Here is a 17,468-nt window from a genome sequence, read left to right on the forward strand (position 1 = left end):
TATTTTTTATTTATAATCTGCTATTTTCATGTCTATCCAGGTTAGTAAATACAGGACTATATGATCATTTGAAACCTTACATTGTATTTTATTAAACTAGTCCCTATCAGATTATTCTACTTTTTTTTTTTTTTTTTTTTTTTTTGAGACGGAGTCTTGCTCTGTCGCCCAGGCAGTAGTGCAGTGGCGCGATCTCGGCGCACTGCAAGCTCCGCCTGCCGGGTTAACACCATTCTCCTGCTTCAGCCTTCGGAGTAGCTGGGACTACAGGTGCCCGCCACTACGCCCTGCTAATTTTTTTGTATGTTTTTAGTAGAGACGGCGTTTCACCGTGTTAGTCAGGATGGTCTTGATCTCCTGACCTTGTGATTCGCCCGTCTCGGCCTCCCAAAGTGCTGGGATTACAGGCATGAGCCACTGCGCCCAGCCCAGATTATTCTACTTTTTTTGCAGTGTCATTGCAGACATGTACCAAAGTTTGCAGATGTTTTATTTTAACTGAATATATTGATATGACAGATCTTTTTTGTGCTTTAGAAAGCAATGCAGGCCGGACGCCATGACTCACTCCTGTAATACCAGCACCTTGGGAGGCTGAGGTGGGCAGATCACGAGATCGGGAGTTCAAGACCAGCCTGACCAACATAGTGAAACCCCGTCTCTACTAAAAATACAAAAAATTAGCTGGGCGTGGTGGCGGGCGCCTGTAATCTCAGCTACTCAGGAGGCTGAGGCAGGAGAATCGCTTGAACCTGGGAGGCAGAGGTTGCAGCGAGATTGTGCCAGTGGACTCCAGCCTGGGCTACAGTGTGAGATTCCGTCTCAAAAAAAAAAAAAAAGAAAGCAATACAAATTTATTTATTTTTGTAGAGTCAGGGGTCTCACTGTGTTGCCCAGGCTGGTCTCAAATTCCTGGCCTCAAGCAGTGCTGCCTCAGCTTCCCAAAGTGTTGGGATTACAGGTGTGAGACACTGTGCCTCTGTGCTGGGCCTGCAAATGGTTTTTACAGGTGTGAGGTACTGTGCCACTGCACCCATTCTACAAATTAGGTAAAATGTTGTCAGTGAAATAAATTAGTCATTCTTGGTTTGTTCATTGTCATACCTTTATTGTTTATGTATCTGTAATATGTGAGATAAGATTATTAAATGATGGCAGATACAGGTTTTACAAAATGTAAGCAAACATTACTTCAGCATCAGAATATTTGATAAAGTATGAAATCGATTATGAAATAGTATTTTATAATCTATTCCTACTATTCTATGAATAGTAGAATTTCAAGTATGCAAGTATGTTTGATTTTGGAAATTATATCACAGTGATCAAATATTGCAAGTTTTTTTACCTTATTTAGATGCTTATCAGTGTTTTTTGTTTTGCTGGGATTACAGGTGTGAGCCACCATGCCCAGCTGATGCTTATCAGTTTTTAACTGGCATTTTAAAACTATATTGAACATTGCCAGACGTGGTAATCTCAGCACTTTGGGAGCCAAGGTGGGCAGATCACGAGGTCAGGAGTTCGAGACCAGTCTGACCAACATGGTGAAACCCTATCTCTACTAAAAATACAAAAATTAGCCGGGTATGGTGGTGTGCACCTGTAATCTTAGCTACTCAGGAGGCTGAGGCAGGAGAATTGCTTGAACCTGGGAGGCGGAGGTTTCGGAGAGCTGAGACCGTGCTGCTGTACTCCAGGCTGGGTGACAGAGTGAGACTCCGTCTCAAAAACAAACAAAAAAATCCCCCAAAAAACAAACACTATACTGAACATTAATATAGAGAAAATGGAAATAAGACTTTACCATATTTTTAATCTCAAAACAAAGTGTTGCCATAGTATTAAATTGGGAGGTAACGTTGTTTCAAGGATCCACAGTCTCTGCCTCCCGGGTTCAAGCGATTCTCCTGCCTCAGCCCCCCGAGTAGCTGGGATTACAGGCACGCGCCACTGGGCCCAGCTAATTTTCATATTTTTAGTAGGGACAGGGTTTCACCATGTTGGCCAGGTTGGTCTCTATCTCTTGACCTCGTGATCTGCCTGCTTCAGCCTCCCAAAGTTCTGGGATTATAGGCGTGAGCCACCGTGCCTGGCCCAGGATCTGGTTTTAGAAAGATAACATAGGCAATGAAAGCATTTTTATTTTTAGAAAAAACCTTTATGAGTTAAACCAGTTAATAAATGCATATGTGAATTAAGAATGCTATTTGTGCAACATCTGAAAAGTAGTGCATGTAGAAGGAACTTGAGGAAATTGATCGTACTCTAAATTTGATTCCTTCGACTTTGGTCTTCACCTAAATCTGCATTTATGTAACATTTTATCATTAGGATTTCTTTGAAATAGGCAGTAGAGACAATTTTAAAGTACTTAGTTGTCTTTAACCATCGATTTCAGAAGTATTAATTGCCACTGCACTTTTTGCTAGATGTTTGTGACTATACTTCCCCTTCCATGTTAAAAATTGTGCAACTCCTGTTACTTTTGATTCCCTCTACTCTTGGTTTCAGTAGTGTCACATGAAAAGATAATTCCCTAGAACCCTTCCTTCAGACTTTTCTGGTAAGTCTTCATTCTTAGCTATGAACTTCTAAAATTCATCAAAATGAAGAAACCACCTTTTTATTTTTCAGCTTTTCCTTAAATCAAGCAAACAAAACAAACATAAATCCTTTGAATATTAACTAGCAATGGAGATATCAGTAACTCTCATAGGACTGTTGTAAACGTTCCTATTTTTGAAAACTTAATCTCTTTTTTTACCTTTTCTGCTATTCACTGCTTTCAGTTTACCCCCTTTGGTTGCTGGGTTAATTTCACCAAAACACTCCTTTCATTCTGTCACTCCTATCTATAAAAACTTTGAATGGCTTTCCATCGAAAACTGGATGAAGTCTTAGTTCTCAGTCTAGTATTCAAGATTTTCTGTTGTCTGACCCCATTCCACTTTGTATGTGTGTTTTGTTTCTTCAGCTATATAGCAAAAGCCCTTAACTTAAAGCCAGAGCTGTTAGTTTGCGTCTTTTTGTTGGCTGGTATTCTGTTTGTACACCCCCCCATTCTCCCATCCCTACCCTGTGGACACAATAGGTGTTTTTAATATACATGTGTCAGATGAACAAATTATGTTCAAGATTTGTTTCTGTCAGAGACTAGGGCCTGATGCTCTTGTCTATAAGACAGTCTAAATTGAAAATATTCTTAGGGTCATATCTTCGCTCTTTTTTCTTGCTGCTGCTTAGATGAACTTGAATAACATTAAATCCAGAATAATTTATCAAGGGCTGTTTTAGATTTACCTTTTACATTGTTTTAAGTTATAGAGATAATAAGTGAATACACTTCTCATTGTAATGATCTAACAGTAAATAGGGTAAAAATGGAAAGACCTCATCATCTTCATTCTTAGAGGCAATCAGTTTGGTGTATATCTGTGTATTCTTATTTGGGTGGGCAGGGGGAGGTGACAGCTTTATTGAGATAAAATTAACATATCCCATTACAGTTCACCTATTTAAAGTGCACAGTCAGGTAGTTTTTGGTGTATTCACAGAGTTGTGTAACCATTAACCACAATCAGTTCTAGAATATTTTTTCACTTCGAAAAGCAACCCTACATCCTTTTAGCATTATCCCCTTCCCAAACTTTACCTCACTCTTAGCCCTAGGCAACTGATAATCTATTTTGAGTCTCTGTAGACTTGCCTATTTTGGGCATTTAATATAAATGGAATAAAAATATGTCGCTTTTTGTGTCTGGCCTTGTATTCATTTTTTTCTCTGCATGGGCATTTAAATGTGTATGTCTGTATAATATTTTTAATTTATTGTGTGTGTGTATGTCTAGATGAGAACAAAACTAGGCACATAGAAGGAACTTAAGTGAATGTACATTGTACATAAATATCTTTTCTAAAACCGTGAGACCATACTATATGTAGCATCCTACAGTTTGCTTTTTTTCACAATAGATAGTGAAGGTCTTTCCATGACATGTCCAAACAATGAGATGGTCTCATTCTTTTTAACAGTGTGTAATATTCCCTATGTATGTTTATAGAGATTTACCTCTTGAATTTATCAGTGTATATGGTTAAAAGTTCTTAACAACTTGTTTCGATGGTTTTGCTATACAGTACTGGTTTTTTTTAAAAAAATAATTGCCACATTTAATGTAACCTCTGTAGTATTAATGCTGGAGTTTCACTTAACGATAGGAATGAAAACATCACAGGTAAGGATTGTATAGCTTGAGGAGAAATGGAACGCAGGGTCTTTATGCAGTCCTGGCAGTGCTCAGCCAAAGCAATTCATTTTGTATTTGGGTTTCTGAATGTGAGCAAGCCTGTTTTTAAAAAAGCTCATGGCATAGTGCTTAAAATAGAACTTAACATGCTATCTTGTGCTTTATGGTGAATTTTAAGACTTTTTCTTGCAGTCATGCAAGTCTAATCTTAAAGATTGGAAAGATTTCAGAGTAAATATTTTTTCTCATATGTTAAAATAATCATTCTGGTCTATGGGCTTCTGTAAGTTACCCAAGGAGGGGACTAAGAGGCACAGAACTGGCTTAGAAACTGGCTTATAGTAGATTCTCAGTAATTGTTGTTTATTAAAGAATTATTTATCACATTCTGTTATTTATTATATTTTTGGGTATCTGCTGTGTATGAGGTACCAGGTTATTGGTGATTTAATATATTATCACATGTATGTATATTTATTTAAATATTTCTGTTATAGCGGAATGTTTACTAAAAATTATCTTTTTAAAAATTATACAAGTAATACATCAGTTCTTACAGAGGTTTTCAAAGTCTATTTCTCAGGCCTCTGGTGGTTCCCTGAAGTTTTTCTGAGGGTTCTCCAGGTCAAAATGATTTTCCTAATAATAGGCATTATTTACGTGCTGACATTTGCAAAATCAGTGGTGGGTAAAACTGCCAGCACCTTGGCACAAATTAAGGCAGTGGTACTAAATTGTACTAGTAGTTGTGTTCTTCATCACGTGCACTTGGAATTAAAAAAAAAAATGCCAGTTAAACTTTATGTCCTTGATGAAGCAGTAAAACTTACTAATTTTATTGTATCTTAATCCTTGAGTACATTTAAAAATGTATTTTGTATGATGAAATGAAAAGTACCTGTAAAACACTTTTATTGAATATCAAATCTGGTGGTTAACTCAAGGAAAAGAAATTGTGCAGTTGAGTTGTGAGCTTTTTAAATGGAATACCATTTTTACTTGAAAAAATGGCTGGCAAAGTATGGTTATACAGACTTGGGTATTTGGCATACATTTTCATGAAAATAAACAAAGTGTGCCTGTCACTACAGGGAAAACAACTGACAATATTTGTTACTAATGATAAAATTTAAGCTTTCAAGTGAAAATAGAACTTTGGAAGACATGTATTTGCCACTGTGAGCTTGACAGTTTCCCAATACTTGACTTTTTTGATAAGATCAGTGTGATATTAATGAATGTGTTATGTTGAAGTTGCATAGTGAAATATGTCAACATTTGGAAGAACTGCATAACTCAGTGAACTAATATTTTCCAAATAACCAATGCATGATATTACAAAATCATGCCTGGATAAAAAGATCCATTGGAAATGGAAGATAGACCAATGAATTTCAATTTATCAGAGTGGGAAATATTCACTGATAACGGTTTCAGATTCCTGTGTTGCAGCAGCCTTTAAGAACCTGCCATTTGTTGTGTTTTGGTGAAGGATCAAAGAATATCGAAAGTTATCTGAAAAGGCTAGAGCATTTTAATAAAAATACTCTATTTTTTCCCAACTCTATAGAGCTTCATAAGGCTAGATTTCCTTTATGTTCTTCATCCAAAACAATCTAATACACAGATTGAATGGGAAAGTAGATGTGAGAATCAAGATGTATTATTAAGCTAGATGTTAAAGAGATTTGCAAAAATGTAAAACCATGATAGTCTTCTAATTTTTATTAAAAATATTTTTAAAATATGAGATTTATGTTAACAAGTAATGGATTAATTAATTAATTTATTTTTTGAGATGGGCTTTGCCATGTCGCCCAGGCTGGTCTCGAAGTTGGGGGCTCCAGTGATCGCCTGCCTCGGTCTCCCAAAGTGTTAGGATTACGGCATGAGACACCATGCCCAGCTATTATTTTTTTTAAATGACAAATCTTTTAAAGTTTTCTGCTTTAACTGCAAATACAGTAAATATTGATAGATTTAATCAACATAAAGTTTTTTTGTGGGGGGGATGGTCCTCCACTTTCAAGAGTCCCGAGAGCAAAAACTTTGAAAACTTTATCTTTTTTAAAATTTAAAATTTACAGTACAGCAGTGCCTAATTTAAAATGGGATGATCCCTTTCACCTTCTCACTCATGGTATTTTTTATAACTTAAAAGGAAAAATAAGGCTGGGGGCAGTGGCTCACACCTGTAATTCCAGTGCTTTGGGAGACCAAGGCGGGCAGAGTGCTTGAGCTCAGGGTTTCCAGACCAGCCTGGACAACATGGCAAAACCACATCTCTACCAAAAATACAAAAAATTAGCTGGGCATGTTGATGCACACCTGTGGTTCCAGCTGCTTGGGAGGCTGAAGTGGTAGGATTGCTTGATCCTGGGAGACGGAGGTAGCAGTGAACTGAGATCCACTGCACTCCAACTGGGTGACAGAGTGAGACCCTGTCTTGAGAAAAAAAAAAAAAGGAAAAAAATTTACTTCTAGTGATCCTCTTACAAGGCAGTTTGCTAAGCTATTTAATTAAATCCTGCATCTCTGTAAGTAATGCTGAACGGTAGTAGCTTGCATTGCACTGAATGAATGTGCTTAAAGTACTTTTTTTTTTTTTTGGAGACAGGGTCTCCCTCTCTTGCCCAGGCTGGGTCTCCCTCTCTTGCCCAGGCTGGAGTGCAGTGGTATGATCATGGCTCACTGCAGCCTTGAACTCCTGGGCTCAAGTGATCCTTCCACCTCAGCCTCCTGAGTAGCTAGGACTTCAGGTGCTTGCCACCATGCTCTCAGCTGACTAAAAGTTTTTTTTTTTGGAGATGGGGTCTTGCTGTGTTGCCCAGGCTGCTCAGACTCCTGTGATCCTCATGCCTCAGCCTCCCAAAAGTGTTGGAATTCAAGGTGTTGAGCCACTGCACCTGGCTTGAAGTACTTTTAATCAGTAATGGTGTGGGAAATACATAACTTTTTATTTTTTCAAAGTTATGTTTTTTCTTTTTTCTTTTTTTTTTTTTTTTGAGACAGAGTCTCGTTCTGTTGCCCAGGCTGGAGTGCAGTGACATGATCTCGGCTTACCACAACCTCCGCCTCCTGGATTCAAGCAATTCTTCTGCTTCAGCCTCCCGAGTAGGATGCGCACCACTGTGCCCAGCTAATATTTGTGTTTGTAGTAGAGATGGGCTTTCATCATGTTGGCCAGGCTGGTCTTGAACTGCTGACCTCAGATCATCCACCCGCCTCAGCCTTCCAAAGTGCTGGGATTACAGGTGTGAGCCACCATGCCTGGCCTGATTGCTTTTTCTGTAGTAAAATATAAGAATCACATGAATAAATGAAAAATTCCCTAACTTAATGTTAGCCAATAATTTCCTCTCCAGCAGAGCTTAGCTCTTACCAAATATATATGATTGATTTGCATTCTACCTATTTTGTTTTTCTCCTTTCCCTTTTGTGGGATAAACATGAAACAGGACCTAGAAATTGTAAGACTCTGAATGCTTTTCAGTTTCTTCCTGCATTTCTTTAGAGTGGTGTGTGAAAAACTTCAGCCTCTGTTCCTTAAACATCTTTCCCCAGGGTGTCAAAGTAAGACTGGAAAAGGAATATTTTTGTCCCAGAAGTTATTCTAATATGTGATTTCAAAATCAGGTAACATCTTAAAGGTTAAAGATCTTTAAAAAAAAGTATGGTATTTTGTGTCTAATTGAATCATAATCAGGGAAAAGAACATGAATTTTAGAATTGCCATTAGTCTTCACCTCTGAATTTAGATAGTCCCAGGAATGAGATTAATGGTCTTCTAAGTGTGAGTAGGTCTGGTCTGTCCATTTTTTCCAGAGAGGAATTCTACAATCTCTTGTTGAGGCTACTTACCTGGCTGATAAGTAAGGTAATCAGCCAGGTAAGTAGCCTTTACCTGGATAAAGATGTCCCACTTATGAGTATGCAGGCTTTGCTTAATCTCCACATGTTTAGACTTGTACCTCACCCTTGATCTTAGCTCCATGCTGGTCTGAGTCTGGAGCCTCTCTGGTTCAGTTGTCCAGTAAGCCTCTGGCCTCTTGTGTTACGAGAGGCTAGGGGGCATGGTAGGGAAGTTGTCTCCTGGATATTTAGTTAGAGGAGACCTGAGGGTCTAACCATCCTGTGTGTTCAGATTTTCCAACAGCCATCTTGTACCTTGCCGCCTGTGTTTTTAGATTTGCTTGCCTTTCTTTAGTATTCCTCTTTCTAGGCATTGTAGGTTGTAGCTTCCTCTTCTGATTTAGTTACCACTGCATTGCCTGCTTTTCATCATCAAAAAGTTTGTTGAAATTTCTAGTTGGTTATTTTTTTCTTTTTGTCCTTGTGGATTAAAGATTTTTCTTTTTTTCTTCCCTCACTATCATTTTGTTTCTCTTTATGGGGGGAATATGGCAGACATTTGTATATGGTGAATTCATATTTAACTGGAGGTCATTGTAAACTTTCTGTGAAGCTTATAATACAAACTATATTAATATATAATAATGATTCTTAAATAGTTGCCTATGTTGAATTAAGATTTATATTGAGTGGTAGTAGAAATTGTGTTATTTTCTAAGAGAAAGCTAGGTTGCTTTTTTTAAAAAAATTAAATTATATACAGCATAGTATGTATAACCTTATAGAAAAATGTGTAACTTATAGACAGGTAGTAAAGCAAACATCAAGCCTAATAAATAGAGCATTCTAAAACCTTGAGGGCTTCCTTTGTGCACCCTCATCCTCTCTTCCCCATTTCCTCTAGGTAACTTGTATCAGTAGTTTATTTTAAAGGTAAAAACTAGGAGTGAAACAATGGTTTTGTATATTATTGTTTGTAATGTTGTCTTAAAACCGTTGCATCTAATATTTTATATCATAGTCTTGTAAATTTCCAGATTTACTATAGCATTCTTCAAAGAGGAGGATTCCATAGGAGAAGGTGGAGAGGAAAGTTTTGGAGACCTGAAAATATGTTTAGGGTGAATGTGGTGGCTTACATCTGTAGTCCCAGCACTTTGGGAGGCTGAAGCGTGCAGATTTCTTGAGTGCAGGAGTTTGAGACCAGCCTGGGCGATATGGCGAAAACCTGTCTCTACAAAAAAATACAAAAATTAGCTGGCTGAGGCGCGTGCCTGTGGCCCAGCTACTCGGGAGGCTGAGGTGGGAGGATCGCTTGAGCCAGGAGGTTGAGGCTGTAGCGAGCTGTGATGGCGCCACTGTACTCCAGCCTGAAGGACAGAGCATGGCCAATATACGTGCTCATAGATTACAGTAAGTACATCTGATGATGTTTGTGGAAGAAGGGACTTAAGTTAATTACCACAGTGATTTATCCGGGGTTAAGTCTTTTTTTTTGAGACTGAGTTTGCACTCCTGTCACCCAGGTTAGAGTACAATGGCGTGATCTCGGCTCACTGCAACCTCTGCCTCCTGGGTACAAGTGATTCTCCACCCTCAGCCTCCCGAGTAGCTGGGATTACAGGCGTCTGCCACCATGCTCGGCCAATTTTTGTATTTTTAGTAGAGAAGGGGTTTCGCCATGTTGGCCAGGCTGGTCTCGAACTCGTGACCTCAGGTGTTCCGCCTACTTCAGCCTCCCAAAGTGCTGGGATTACAGGCATGAGCCACCGCCCCTGGCCTGGGTTAAGTCTTGAAAAGTGCTCAGGTTTATATGTGTCAATGCTGTCATCCATGAAGAAGTTGAATCATCAGAGTTATGAGAAAAGTCCAGCTTTTTGGCAGAATCATAGACCATTAAAGTCTGTATTACACCTTAAACGTTTTTGTCCTTTTTTTTTCTTTTTTTTTTTTTGAGGTGGAGTCTTGCTCTGTCACTCAGGCTGGAGTGCAGTGCACAATCTTGGCTCACTGCAACCTCCACCTCCTGGGTTCAAGCCATTCTCCTGGCTCAGCTGCCCCAGTAGCTGGGATTACAGGCGCGCACCACCGTGCCCAGCTAATTTTTGTATTTTTAGTAGAGACGGGATTTCACCACGTTGGCCAGGCTGGTCTCGAACTCCTGACCTTGTGATCCGCCCACCTCAGCCTCCCAAAGTGCTGGGATTACAGGCGTGAGCCACCGCACCTGTCCTTGTCCATTATTTTTTTGGATACGTTTAAAAAACTCTCAGTAAAACATAAAAATAGTTATTCCTTTACTGGGCTATAAGTATTCTTTGCGGCTATAGGTATTCTCTGCTAAATCTTGCAAACAAATAAGCATTCTCCCTTACGCTCCCCTCCTCCTTCCTTTTGTCCGTTTGGCCTTTGGTATCACATTTACTTAAAGCAAGGTTCTTATCCAGTCATTCTATCAATAAAAATGAGTGCTGATTTATATGCCAAATCAGCTGTGTTAAATGCTCACACGTCATTTGGGAATGAAATAGAGTTTTTGCTTTTGTGAAATTACATTCTAGGCCGGGCACGGTGGCTCATGCCTGTAATCCCAGCACTTTGGGAGGCCAAGGCGGGCGGATGACAAGGTCAGAAGATTGAGACCATCCTGACTAACATGGTGAAACCCCGTCTCTACTAAAAATACAAAAAATTAGCTGGGTATGGTGGCGTGGGAGCCTGTAGTCCCAGCTACTCGGGAGGCTGAGGCAGGAGAATGGTGTGAACCTGGGAGGCGGAGCTTGCAGTGAGCCGACATCATGCCACTGCACTCCAGCCTGGGTGATAGAGCAAGACTCCGTCTCAAAAAAAAAAAAGAAATTACATTCTAGTACTCCTGTAAGTATATGAAAAATAGTTTGGTTCTCTTGTACCTTTCCATATTTGAATTTTTATAGAGAGCAGATGTTTTAATAATTAGCAAAAACTTTATTTTGGGAAATGTTTTCTTGAATATGAAATAACAATGTTAAATGCATTGTTAAAGTTTAATAGTCATTTGTTGTATATATGCTTCCTAAAGGTAGTTTTTGGAGGAAGGAGATGTGGGAGGAGCAAGGAAAAGATATGAAAGAGTTATTTTAGAAAGTTTGATTGCTGGCTCACTGGAAAGTTTAGTGAGATGCCTGTGACCATTGAGATTGACGACTGTGGATGTAAAATAACATCCATCTTCATGAGTGCATGCATTCTTTTCTCCTACAAGGTGGGAACTAGTTGAATGTGCCAGGCGTGGAGGGACAAGGGAATTTTGCAAAGAAATGTTTAGGGGCTAATGGATAGGGCATGACAACATCAATGAATTAGAGATCTTTGTGAATTGAATTCTTGAAATGAAGCAAGTAAGAAAAGGAGGTTGTAGTTGGAAAATGAAATGTTCGAGTTAGTGATTTTGAAGGTGGTGCAGGTTCTGCTGGAAAGGTCTAAGATGTGGCCCGGGAAGTGGGTAGCTGAGGGTGGAAAGTAATGATGAGGAGTTAAGTTGGAGCCTGAATGGCCAAGGCAGGTACTAAAACTTTACTTCAGTGAATGACAGGATGACCTAGAAGATGGGCTGTCCAGTACTATGGCCACTAGTTCTGTGTGGGTATTGAGAACTTGAAATATGGTTAGTCCTAATTAAGATTTGCTGTAAGTGTAAAACATACTGGATTTCGAAGACATAGTGTGAAAAAAAGAATGGAAAATATCTCATTAATAATTGATATTGATTGCATGTTGAAATAATATTTTAGGTTTATTGGATTAAGTAAATATATATCATTAAAATTAATTTCACTTACTTGTAATTTTTCGAAATAGAGATGTGGTCTCACTATGTTGGCCAGGCTGGTCTTGAACTCCTGGGCTCAAGTGATCGTCCTACCTCAGCCTCTGAAAGTGTTGGGATTACAGGCATGAACCACTGTGCCTGGCCTTTTTACTTTTTAAAATGTGGCTAGTAGCACATTTAAAATTATGTGTGTGTCCCAATATTTGCAGCTTACATTGTATTTCCTTTGAACAGCACTTTTCTAGAGATATTACTGCTCATAAGTAGAATGGGAATTAGGTGGGAGGACAATTGTAGGGGTTTGTAGAACCCAGTGGCAGAATCCTTTGGGAGAGGGAGTGGACGTTGAGGCTTATTTTCATTGAGCTGGTGCTTTCTCTTCTGCTGTTCTTTGTTTTTGGAATTAATGACCTTCTTTTCACCCCTGCCCCCCGCCTCTACCTCCCTTCCCTCCACGGAGTGGCTAACCTCAGGGAGTTTGCTTCATTCCTTTTTTTTTTTTTTTGACAGAGTCTCGCTCTGTCGCCCAGGTTTAAGCATTTCTCTGCTTCAACCTCCTGAGTAGCTGGGATTACAGGTGCATGCCACCACGCCCAGCTAATTTTTTGTATTTTTAGTAGAGACGGGGTTTCACCATGTTGGCCAGGCTGGTCTTGACCTTGTGATCCACCCGCCTCGGCCTCCCACAGTGCTGGGATTACAGGCGTGAGCCACCGCGCCTGGCCAGCTTCATTCTTTTGAGGAGAAAAATAATAAACAATAATAGAAAGCAGTACCAACAAAACAACCATGTAAATCTAAGTAGTTAACAATGTATTCATAAGAGGAATAAGACGAAGAGGTCACTTCTGGCTAAGCTTATTTCAGACTGGGCCTTAGAAGAGTTTTGGAAGTTGGTGGCCAGGCACAGTGGCTCACACCTGTAATCCCAGCACTTTGGGAGGCTGAGGTGGGGCGGAACACTTGAGTCCTGGAGTTTGAGACCAGCCTGGCCAACTCTACAAAAAAACAGAAATTAGCCATGGGGAGTGACGTGAATCTGTAGTCCCAGCTACTTGGGAGGCTGAGGTGGGAGGGCTGCTTGAGCCTGGGAAGTCAAGGCTGCAGTGGGCCATGATCATGCTACTGCATTCCAACCTGAGTGACAGAGTGAAACCCTGTCTTTAAAAAAAGAAAATTAAAAAAGGTGATTACTGAGATATTCTTTGAAGCAGGGGGAACAGCATGAGCAAAGGTAATGAGGAGAGAAAACATTGAGGTATGTTTGTGGAACAGCTACCAGATCCACATGTGGATATCTGTGTAAGAGAGTAATAAGAGTTAATGGGAAGTTGGCCGGGCGCAGTGGCTCACGCCTGTAATCCCAGCGCTTTGGGAGGCCGAGATGGGCGGATCACGAGGTCAGGAGATCGAGACCATCCTGGCTAACATGGTGAAACCCTGTCTCTACTAAAAATACAAAAAAAATTAGCTGGGCGTGGTGGCGAGCACCTGTAGTCCCAGCTACTCGGGAGTCTGAGGCAGGAGAATGGCGTGAACCCAGGAGGCGGAGCTTGCAGTGAGCTGAGATTGCGCCACTGCACTCCAGCCTGGGCGACAGAGCGAGACTCCATCTCAAAAAAAAAAAAAAAAAAAAAAGAGTTATGGGAAGTTGGGGCCAGATTGTTATGAGAATTTTCCACATTGAAACTATGTATAGAGTCTGAAACTATGTTGAATGCTATAAAGGAAAGGGACAGAATTCTGTAAGAACATTAACCAGGAAACCTGACTGAGTTAGTGTACTCAAAGAAGTCTTCCCTATTTCTGAACCATCTGAACTACAGACTTCCTCCACATCCAAGTCTTTTCAGATCTTCTTAATGTTATACCTGCCTTTCCTTCTCAGTTGTTACCGTCACTATTTCAGACTCTTGTAGTGTCAATTTCGTATTCATAAAACAGCCTCTAAATTGGTCTCATATCTTACATCCCCTTTCAAATTATTTACTCTTCAATTAGATTGATTTTTTTATGTCCATTTCCTCCCTTTAACATTTTCTGCAATTGAAAATGTTTTTATAACTTCTCATTCTTTGTAGGATTAAGTATAAACTTCAGTTTAGCCCTTAAAACTAAAAAATTATTGTTTGAACACTAGTTGCTGAGTTTGGATGCCAGTATGCTCAGTAGGCACTGGGTACATTTATATAATGTCCTTATTTGTGAGAGGTTATATGTATAATTCCTTTTTTTTTTTTTTTTTTGAGATGGAGTCTTGCTCTGTCGCCCAGGCTGGAGTGCGGTGGCGCGATCTCGGTTCACTGCAACCTCTGCCTCCTGGGTTCACGCCATTCTCCTGCCTCAGCCTCCTGAGTAGCTGGGACTACAGGTACCCGCCACCACACCCGGCTCATTTTTTTGTATTGTTTAATAGAGACCGGGTTTCACCGTGTTAGCCAGGATGGTCTCGATCTCCTGACCTTGTGATCCGCCCATCTTGGCCTCCCAAAGTGCTGGTATTACAGGCGTGAGCCACCATGCCCAGCGAGGTTATATGTGTAATTTCTAATAGATTTGCATTACCAATATGGTTTGTAATAATTAACAGGTGCCAAACCGTTGTTACGCATATTTATTGATGATGAACAAGACGGTCTCTATAGAGAGAGCATGTATTTTGGTCAAGAATTGACAAGTAAACAGGGCCTCTCTACATATGGCATAAGAGCGGTAAACTGAGTTAAACAGGAGAGCACATAAAAGGGTAAATTTTTTTAATGTTAGGAGTGGATTAAGGAAAATATCCCAAAGGTTGTGACATCAAAATTGAGAACTGAATGAGTTGGAGTTAGCTAGTAAAAGGCTGGGATGGGAGGGGGGAGAAGAGCTTCTCCTTGAAAGAACAGCATATATAAAAGTCCTGGAAGATGGAGAGTTGGTTAAAAGATTGGTTACAGTGGTCATGCTAAGGACATGGGGCCTCTGAGTGCAGTAGGTGATCATGGAAAAGTTTAAGCACAAGCGTGACATCATTAGATTTATATTTTAGAACGATCACTGGCAATAGTGAGGAGAATGACTTGGAGAGGATAATATTGGAGGCAGGGAGAAAAGTTAAGAATCTCTTGCAGACTCTGAATTAGAGTGGTAATAGGGACTTAGATATTTTAAGGTGTTAAGATTGACAGGACTTGGTAAATAGATTGGACGTGAACAAGAAGGTGGTGTAGCAGCTTCTGGCATTGACTGGTGATTTGGAGAGAGTTGATGTGTTAGATTCGAATATGTTGAGTTGATGACTCCTGGGATATAAGGAGAGGTGTTTAGCAGATGTGGATTTGGAGTTTAGGAGACCAAGGTTAGGCTGGAAATAAAGATTTGGAAATTGTTAATTTAGGGATGGTGTTTTGAAGTTACGAGTGGATGAGATCACTCAGGAAGACTGAGCTGAGTGAAGGGATTACTTTAGACTTAGGATTCAGTGATATTGTTCTTCTTCTGTCATAGAGTTTATCTCTACTTTTTTTTCCTTTTTTATAAATTAAATTTTTTTATTTTTATTTTTATTTTTAGACAGGGTCATGCTCTTTCGCCCAGGCCGGAGGCTTGATCTGCTGAGCCCAAGCCATCCTCCCAACTCAGCCTCCTGAGTAGCCTCCCAAAGTGCTGGGATTACAGGAAGTAAAATAACTTTTATTTTTAAACTTTTAAGAACATTGGCTGCATTGAGTATTAGGAGAAGTACTCTGTAATTTGATTAGCTATATGTTCAAGGAATGGTATTAAGAATGAGTTTTCAGTAATTGTTCTTTTTGACTGATTATGATAAACCTCATATTTTATTTCACTTTTTAATGTCCACAAAAGATAAAAGACTTTTTTTATAAAACCATAACCACAGATCATTTCTTCTTTTGGCTAGTTTATGAATTGTCCTTTAGACATGGACAATTAAACTTTTTTTTTTCTTTTTGACAGAGTAAATTGTAGATAGCTAAACTTTGTTTTTTTGTGTTTTTAAAAAAATTGCTTCTTATCTGTAACTTTAGCATTCCTTTTTTTTTTTCTTTTTGCTTTTTCGTTTAATGTTTTGGATATGTTAAAATGGATGCTAAAAAGTATAGTCTGTTTGGGTTTTTGGCCTCAGAGTTTTGTGAGTAGCTCATTTTCCTTTTCCATAAATTTCAGGAAGAATGTGTAATATGTTTTCATGGGCCTCACCTTGAAAATGTATTTTTATGTACATTAATGGAATTTTTGAAAGAAAATAAAAACATTTTCTTTCTTTTTTTTTTTTTTTGAGGCGGAGTCTCTCTCTTTTGCCCAGGCTGGAGTGAAGTGGCGTGATCTTGGCTCACTGCAACCTCCGCCCCCCGCCCCCCCCCCCCCCCCCCCCCCCGGGTTCAAGCAATTCTCCTGCCTCAGCCTCCTGAGTAGCTGGAATTACAGGCACCCACCACCACACCCGGCTAATTTTTGTATTTTTAATAGAGATGGCGTTTCACCATGCTGGCCAGGCTGGTCTCGAACTCCTGATCTCAGGTGATCCGCCCACCTCGGCCTCCCAAAGTGTTGGGATTACAGGCGTGAGCCACTGTGCCCAGCCAAAACATTTTCTTAAACTTGCTTTTGCTACTGTAGTAACTTTGTAAATGTTACTTTAAATCATAAAACTTAAATTTTAATCATAATAATCTGTTCTGAAGATAATGATCATAATGATCTGTAAGTTTTGTGGAAAGTTAGCAGTTTTACTTTACATAGACTAAAGAATGCTTTTGTTGTGAAATTATTTCTCTTATCTATAACTAGTAGAATAATCAAGTGAAAGTGTTCCATTCTGTGTAGAAAAGAAAGGGTTATTACTATTAATAGGCTTCTGATGGAATTTTAAAAAATATTTAGGCAAGCTGTCATTGCAAGACCTGAATAACTTTTTGCTGTAACCTATTTTTTTCTTTTTAATATTTCTCTGTGTAGTTTGTAAGGAATCATTCCTAGGGCTTTTTTTTTTTTTTTTTTTTTTTTAGATGGAGTTTTACTCTGCTGCGCAGGCTGGAGTGCAGTGATGCGATCTCGGCTCACTACAACGTTGGCCCCCCGGGGTTCAAGTGATATTCCTGCCTCAGCCTCCCAAGTAGCTGGGATTACAGGCGCCCACCACTGCGCCTGGTTAATTTTTATGTTTTTAGTGGAGATGGGGTTTCACCATGTTGGCCGGTCTGGTCTTGAACTGCTGACGTCAGGTGATCCTGACCTCAGGTGATCTGCCCGCTGCCGCCTCCCCAAAGTGTTGAGATTACAGGCGTGAGCCACCGCGCCTGGCCACCTAGGGCTTTTAGAACATTTGTGTACATCTTTTTAAAAACTTGTTTCTGTCTAAAACTTATAAATCAGGACTGAAATATGATAACCTTAATTTTCTTGTGCACTCTGGAAGATGTTTATTTTTACCTTGAGATAGGGGAATCAGGCTGGGTGCGGTGGCTCACGCATGTAATCCCATCACTTTGGGAGGCCGAGGTGGGCGGATCATGAGGTCAGGAGATTGAGACCATCCTGGCTGACACGGT

The 17,468-nt window shown here is 39.8% G+C and overlaps 1 protein-coding gene across 2 annotated transcripts in view; it reads left to right on the forward strand.

The window, feature by feature from the left end:
• Positions 1–17,468, forward strand: part of PIAS1 (protein inhibitor of activated STAT 1) — a 133,358-nt gene that overhangs the window by 4,677 nt on the left and 111,213 nt on the right. The window contains exon 2 of one of the 2 annotated variants that reach the window (XM_063716200.1): positions 14,163–14,284. The exons of the other annotated variant lie outside the window; for it this stretch is intronic. The gene's annotated coding sequence lies outside the window, so the exon portion shown is untranslated. The remainder of the gene's footprint in view (positions 1–14,162; positions 14,285–17,468) is intronic. 2 annotated transcript variants of the gene reach the window in all.

Source organism: Pongo abelii, chromosome 16, assembly GCF_028885655.2.
Source record: "Pongo abelii isolate AG06213 chromosome 16, NHGRI_mPonAbe1-v2.0_pri, whole genome shotgun sequence".
NCBI lineage: Eukaryota > Metazoa > Chordata > Mammalia > Primates > Hominidae > Pongo > Pongo abelii.